This window comes from Diospyros lotus, chromosome 4 (genome assembly GCF_014633365.1).
Source record: "Diospyros lotus cultivar Yz01 chromosome 4, ASM1463336v1, whole genome shotgun sequence".
NCBI classification, from domain to species: Eukaryota; Viridiplantae; Streptophyta; class Magnoliopsida; order Ericales; family Ebenaceae; genus Diospyros; species Diospyros lotus.
The window spans coordinates 29358209-29364345 of NC_068341.1; the positions used below are offsets into that span (position 1 = coordinate 29358209).

General features: G+C 38.0%; 1 pseudogene; it reads right to left on the reverse strand.

The window, feature by feature from the left end:
• Nucleotides 1-5236: 5236 nt before the first annotated feature.
• On the reverse strand, nt 5237-5336 carry LOC127800869 (small nucleolar RNA R71; annotated as a pseudogene).
• Between the last annotated feature and the right edge of the window lie 801 nt (nt 5337-6137).

A 6137-nucleotide genomic window follows, 5' to 3' on the forward strand; every position in this document is an offset into this window, starting at 1 on the left:
AAATGCTCCAGAAATGACCCTCTCGACCTAAGGAACAAAAACCCCTTATCCCTCAAGCTCGATTCAAGCAAAAACACAAGAAATTTCTGCCATTTTTGTTTTTGAAACCCTCGGCCGAGAACCCCCTTTTATACTCGATTTTTACCCGATTCACCACTCTATCTTGCTCGTCCTTATCCCTTAAGCCCAGATCTAGCCTCTAAACCAATCGAGAAACACCAAATCTAGAGCTAGAACCCTCGAAAGATTCGGCCAAATCAGAAATCTTTTTGGCCATCATTTTCGATCAAATCCAACCCTTTTTCGGCCAATGGAAGCTCCCATCGAGCTCATCATCGTCTGGAGACTAGCCTAGAGCCTCCGGGCGACCTGCCCGATGCCCCAGAAGCGACCGTCGACGGCCACAGGCGGCCGGTCGATTTCACACCAAGAAATTTTACAAAAATTGCATTTTAGCCCCCAGCCTTCTTTTAATTAAATTTCCTCCCTTTCTTAGATACCCCTAGACTTTCTAATACTTCCACAACGGCCCTCAAGTTCTGTATTTTCCATTTCCCTTTGGAATTTCTGAAAAACTTGCCATCTCGGCCTCCCTCGAGCAGTTTACAAAATCTGCACTTTTGCCCGGACGCTCCTAATTATGTGCTTTTGACTTCAACTCTTCGGAATCTCTTGATTTTTATCAAATATCGCCCAATTGTGCCATTTCACCTTAATTGGCTCATCCTAACTTAGTCATTCATCTTTCGTTTAAGTTTTGAATATTGCACTTAAGCCCGGAACTATTGTAAATTCCATTTTGATCCCATAATTTCCAAAAATTCTCTTAATATTTAATACTGGGTATTACAGATCACCTCCGACCATCTTGTAGCTTCCTCCGGCCACCTGTGATGCTCTCAACTCTCCCTCAATCTTCTTCAAACTCTCGGCCATGCCCCTGCAACTCTTGGCCAGCTTCTCTCGGATTCCATTTCCCTCAAACTCTCCTTCAATTTATAGAGATCTTCCAGCTTGGCCACCACACTATGTATGTATATATATATTATTTGCTTCACTATTATACATTATTTATCTACCCACTTGCAGCAATCTCTTAGCCATGAAGCTTCTGTGCGTAGCTTGGCCACCACATGATATATAATACATCCAAATAAATTTTAGCCAAGCAATCCAAGCTTGCTATCACGCGCGCACACACACACACACACACATATATATAATATATATCATGTAATATATTATATACTCCATTGAAACTTATCTCTATTCACTAAAACTTAGCCATCACGCACTCATGATATATACCTCACTGCCGAGACCATCATGCCTAATATATTATGGTATATTATAATTATATAATATACTATGAAATATAATATATTAATAAAGAAAATTACTCAATTAAATCTCAAATTTTATCTTAAATTCACTTGGCCAAATCTCTAATTATAATTATTCCCTTAAACATCAAATTAATTAGCATTACGATACAAAAAAATGCAAAATTAATAACCTCAAAGTTACTCTATAATGACGATTTCACCCCAATGTCCTCACCGGGCTATTGTTTCATCCCAAAATCACTGAAAGGTTGTTCCTTATAAAAAATCAAAACCCCCTCAAGCTTTTGTCAATTTTCTGTAGGTTTCCTACAACAATTCGATAATTTAAGCTGAATCGAAGTTGTACCGAAAACTATCTCTATTTTGACTTCTCTCAATGTCATAAATCACGTTTTGATATGCTTGATGACTTCATCCCCTTTCTTTTAGATATCTAAGTCCCGAGGCACTCCCTCTCATTGATTCGCTAACTTACTTTGCTATCACAACCATTTTTCAGTATCCCAAATTCATTCAAATAAGGTGACAATCAAATGAAACATGAGATATTATATTCATCCACAACAAACTTTTTCTTCCAGACATACTTATGTTTCGGGGCATTCCCTTCAATCGATTCGGTTGTTTATAACTCTAAGAAATTATAATTAAACCTCAAAATTTCTAATAATTTCATTTTTACCCTCGGATAAATTACTTTTGAGTCCTTTAGAAATTTTTGGGTATTACATTGACGATGGGGGGCACCCCTCTCTCTTGGCAGAAAACGAAAAAACCCACCAACTGAGCCCAGCCATTAGGATGTAGTTGGGCCGGAGCCAAACCGCTTCAATGAAGAAATTTTGTACCAAAAGGGTGGAGTGAAAGGTGAAATCCTAAGTGAAAACTTATTTCATGAATTGCCATGCACCCCTCCGAAAACAATAGCAGCACAGGATTCACCCGGCTCAGGCAATCTAGCGCAATAAGAAGAGGGAATACAATAGTTGCTCACCAACTGAGCAAGCTCATCAGCTATTAGGGAAGAATGCTTGCCCATAAGAAATCAATAGGCATGTCCCTCAAGATCTTAGGTACGAAAATATATACTCTTAGATGTCATGATTACTGAAAGACGAGAAGAAAGGCAAAACGGGAAAGATACAAGACTCGAATAACCTAAAGAATTTGATACTAAAGAGACACATTTCCCAAAGAAGAAAGGCAGAAAAGAAGAAAAGATGGAGAAAACGAAAAAGGCACAATAAATTATTGAGGTAAGGGAAATTTATAGGAGAGTGCCGGAAGTGTCATGAGTGAAGAAGAAATTACCCCAGGGGCAATAAGCGACCTAGCGGTAGTGTGCCTCTACGCCACCCTCAATTTGACTAAAATTTTACTCTTTAATTTTTCCTAAAGACAAAACAAAAGAGTGAGGGGAAATTGTTGTGCCATGAGAATGGAAAGGGAGAAAAATGAGAATTTTTAAAGCATAAATAAAATATCATGGTTCGTAGCAGTGTGCTCTAAGTCACATGAAAAGAGGCCTTGTGGCAAGAGACCTTGATAAGGGTCAATATTTCCTATATCCTAATGAATTATATCCCTATTTTGGCTTTATAATTATGCTTAAAATAAATAATTATTTGCATTATATATTATTACAGGATGAAGCAAGAAAGCTGTCTTCTACAATTAATTAGGGGCATAAATCGAAGACGTTGGATTACCCATTATTGTTGCTCAAAATCATGGGCCAACTATGGAGTCTAGAGGATGTTTCATGTGCACTTGGCCCAACAATCAAATAGAATCCAACATAAGACAAGCCCAAGCCCAAGCTCAAGCCCAACACAAGGAAGGCCCAAGCCCAAGCCCAAGCTCAAGCCCAACACAAAGAAGGCCCAAAGCCCAAAAACATGAAAAGCCCAAGTCCCACAAATAGGATGACATCATCGCTTACATCATGGGATATGATGACATCATCGCTTACATCATGGGATATGATGACATCATCGCTTACATCATGGGATATGATGACATCATCGCTTACATCATGGGATAGGATGACATCATCGCTTACATCATGGGATAGGATGACATCATCGCTTACATCATGGTTAAAATGACATCATTGCTTACATCATCAATTAGATATTTTGTATTATTAAATTATATAATTAAGTGGTTTCCATTACATCTTTTAGCCTATAAATAGAGCACTTAGGTGCACTTGTAAGGGGGATGATTCTTGAATGAAATTTTAGTTGTTTTAATTGCTCTTGTTCTTTTTTATTTTCTCTTGCAAATCTTACTTCTTCTTTTTCTTATTTAAATTCTTATGTCATTTATTGTTACTTTATTATCCACCGCCTAAATGGTCGGTTAATTTCTGCCTTTAAATTCTTGCAATTTCAATTATTATCTTTCAATTATATACCGCCTATATGGTCGGTCAAAATAGTCTTTCAATTATTGTCTTTAAATTATATACCGCCTATATGGTCGGTTAAAAAATAGTCTTTTAAATACTGTCTTTTAATTCCCGTCATTTAAATTCCTGCCAATTTATTTTAAAAATGGAAATGAGTAGCTAAATCTAATCTTGGGTTAAGGCGAGGACAATGTCCAATGTTCTTGAATCTCAAGATAAGCCAAACCTCGATGAATGCAAGATTTATCTGAGTTAAACTCGAGTTGAGTGTATAAATGATTTTGTGAGTTTGGATTGGGTCATCATCCTAACTTAGAACTCTCATGCCATGTATGAAAGTTGCTAGAATTGGAGATGAGATATACCCAAGCTCAGACGATCAGATCATAGTCTCTAGTATAATAAAATTTACAGTGATATCTTAACCCAGAACCATCATATCATGTATGAGGGTTGCTTAGCTAAGAATCATTCGTATCTTGAATTATAACTACGAAACGATCCTCTGTTTATTTTAGATTAATATTGCTGTTTAAATTACTATAAGAGATTTATAAGGCATTGGTTCTGAACTCGCCTCAACCCAAGACCTTTTTAATATTCAAAAAAAAAAGCCTTTTCACAATCAGGAAAACTTAGCTCTCTTTGGATAAATCAACCCGAATGAACCATTCTTTTGTTAAATAAACCTCCCAGTGAATCGACCCGGACTTGTCCGGAATTTATATTTGTGCTACAACTACACTCACACACTGGTGAGTTTAAACCTCCTCACCATTTCAACACTGAACATCCAAAACTGATTAACGCTATTTAAATTGTAGGGTGAGGAGTGCAGCCAAATTTTGGAGCCGTTGCCGGGGAGGTACAACAGAAGAAAAAAATTCACTCCACGGGTAACTTTGTTCTTAATAATTTTTTTTTTCTTAACTGTTTGCATATTATTCAAATTGTATGAGACTTAGATCTGGTAGAATCTTAAGCCATCAGTTAAACCATTCTATAGATTCTTTATCAGAGACTGAAATATCACTTTTACAATCCATAATGTCTCAACAAAATGAAAACCTATCTGCTCATGGGAGTGATCATAGAGAACATGATGTTGATGAGATTAAACCTCTCAGGGATTATTTAAACCCTCCAAGGCAAACCACTCCCTCTTGCATAATCCTACCAATAAACCATCATCGATTTGTCCTTAAACCAGGTACCATACAAATGCTCCCCACATTTCATGGTATGGATTCTGAAAATCCATATACACACATGAGGGATTTTGAAGAGGTATGTGGTACCTGTGGGGATCAAAATATTCATGAGGACACTGTTAGACTAAAACTCTTCCCGTTCTCACTCAAGGATAAAGCAAAAATGTGGTTAGGGACTCTAGAGCCCAGATCAATAGGAACTTGGAGGGAGATGCAAACAAAATTTCTAAAAAAATACTTCCCAGCTAATAGAACAGCATCACTCCAAAGGCAAATGATGAATTTCGTCTGTAAACCAAATGAAACATTTGCTCAAACTTGGGAACGTTTCAAGGACCTCTTGCATTCTTGCCCACACCATGCCTTTGAACAATGGCGGGTAGTTAGTTTCTTCTTTAATGCCTTAACTCCTAATTTGAAAATGCTGGTGTCCACCATGTGTAATGGTGACTTTTATGAAAAAACTCCTGAAGAGGCTGTTGCATACTTTGACCATGTAGCTGAAAACTCTAGAAATTGGGAAGTTGGGCCATTAACCATGGGAGATTTGAGAGACCAATACAATCCACAACCAAAGGGAAAACTCCAATTAAATGAAACTGATGACATCAGTGCTAGATTAGCTCTGTTGACAAAGAAAATGGAAGAATTGGAGATGAAAAAAATGAAGGCTATCAATGAGGTAGAGGTGCATTGTGTAGTGTGTGAAGCCAATAGCCATAGAACAGAGGAGTGTCCAACTCTCCCTGCTTTCAAAGAAGTGTTGTATGGCCAAACTTCAAACTCACAACCAAGGCAAACAGAGGGTAGGATATACCAAAACCAGAACCAGGGTGGAAATTATCAAGGGTACAACCCAAACTCAAACACCTACCATCCAAATTCTAGTAACCACCCAAATTTCTCTTGGAGAAATGACTCAGCACCTCAACCACACCAACCATTTCCCTCACAACCACAGCCACAACCTCAGCCACAGCTCTACCAGCCTAACCAAGGACCATCTGGCTCATATCAGCCACCGCATAAGAGATCCCTAGAGGATACTCTACAACAATTTATGCAAGGGCAGATGGGGAACAATGCTCAGGTAGCAAAATTCCAAGAGCAAACAAATAGGGGAATTGAGGACATGAGGAGTCAGCTAACCAAGCTAACTCAAACTTT